Source organism: Emydura macquarii, unplaced genomic scaffold (assembly GCF_026122565.2).
Source record: "Emydura macquarii macquarii isolate MOO-44397 ecotype Brisbane River unplaced genomic scaffold, CSIRO-AGI_Emac_v2 contig_244, whole genome shotgun sequence".
In the NCBI taxonomy this organism is placed as follows: domain Eukaryota; kingdom Metazoa; phylum Chordata; order Testudines; family Chelidae; genus Emydura; species Emydura macquarii.
Window position 1 is genome coordinate 1 of NW_027130381.1, and position 1,307 is coordinate 1,307.

General features: G+C 47.7%; 1 pseudogene; it reads left to right on the forward strand.

Moving 5' to 3' along the window:
* The first annotated feature begins 4 nt into the window (after window positions 1-4).
* LOC137153459 (olfactory receptor 4E1-like) lies at window positions 5-648 on the forward strand (annotated as a pseudogene).
* The last annotated feature ends 659 nt before the right edge of the window (window positions 649-1,307 follow it).

Here is a 1,307-nt window from a genome sequence, read left to right on the forward strand (position 1 = left end):
GCATTGTGTGGCGTAGATTTTCTTCCTCCACCTTTTCACCTGCATGGAGATCTTCCTGCTCACTGTCATGGCCTATGACCGCTATGTGGCCATCTGCAACCCCATGCACTACCTTGCCATCATGAACCACAAGGTCTGCTTGCTGCTGGGTGCTGCTGTGTGGCTTGGTGGGGCCATTCACGTCTTAGCCCTGACTGGCATGACCATCAAGCTGCCATACTGCGGGCCGTGGGAGATAGACAACTTCTTCTGTGACGTGCAGTCATCAGGCTGGCCTGTACCGACACCTACATCATCGAGGTGCTCATCATCTCCAACTCAGGGCTCATCTCCGTGGTCTGCTTCATGGTGCTGGTGGTCACCTATTGCGTCATTCTGGTCTCGCTAAGGAATTGATTCTCCGAGGGGAAAAGCAAGGCGCTCTCCACCTGCGCCGCCCACCTGACGGTGGTGGCATTCTTCCTGGGCCACTGCATCTTCATCTACTCCCGCCCATCCACCAGCTTCTCCGAGGACAAGGTGGTGTCCGTGTTTTTCACGGCCATCACTCCGTTGCTGAACCCCATCATCTACACCCTGCGGAACGAGGACATGAAGCGGGCGATCAGCAAGCTACGTGGGAGGAAGGTGGATGCAGAGGAGAAATAGAGCCTGGACTTCAGGAGGGGTTGTGCTCTAAGAGAAGCTCCCTGATTTGCACCATGTTCCGCAATGGGGCTAATTTATCATGGCAGTGACTATGCTGCTACTTGTCTCCATGAGTTGGTAGTGACAATCCTGATGCCATGATCCTTGGCTCTCAGACCTCTGCAGGGCTCATCGGTTGAGCTTTGAACCCACTAAGCTGGGACTAATTGACTTTTTTTCAGCCAAAACATTATCCTGTCAAAACAATGGGAAAATGTCAGCGTTTTTTCCAACTTTCTTTACTGATGGGACATTTTAAATGAAGTGAAAGTTTTCTTTGTTTTAAATTTTGCAGATTTGTAAAAGTATTTAGGTGCCTAGTGGGGTTTTCAAAAGCAGGCAGGCACCTAACTCCCAGTCATTTCAAAGCACCTCGGTTCCTATCTAGATTTTTAGGCACCTTTACACATCTGGTGCTCGGTGCCTAACACGTACAGCTGGTCAAAATTTTGTCAGTGACTTTATCAAAAACATTTGTGTACAACACAAATTTTCATTTTTCAAAACAATATCAAACAAACATAATTAAAATATTTACATTTAATGGACAGTTCTCACCTTCTGTCAATGTTTCTGTCTTTTGACACAGTGGGGAAAGGAAAAAACCTGAGAGAAATTGG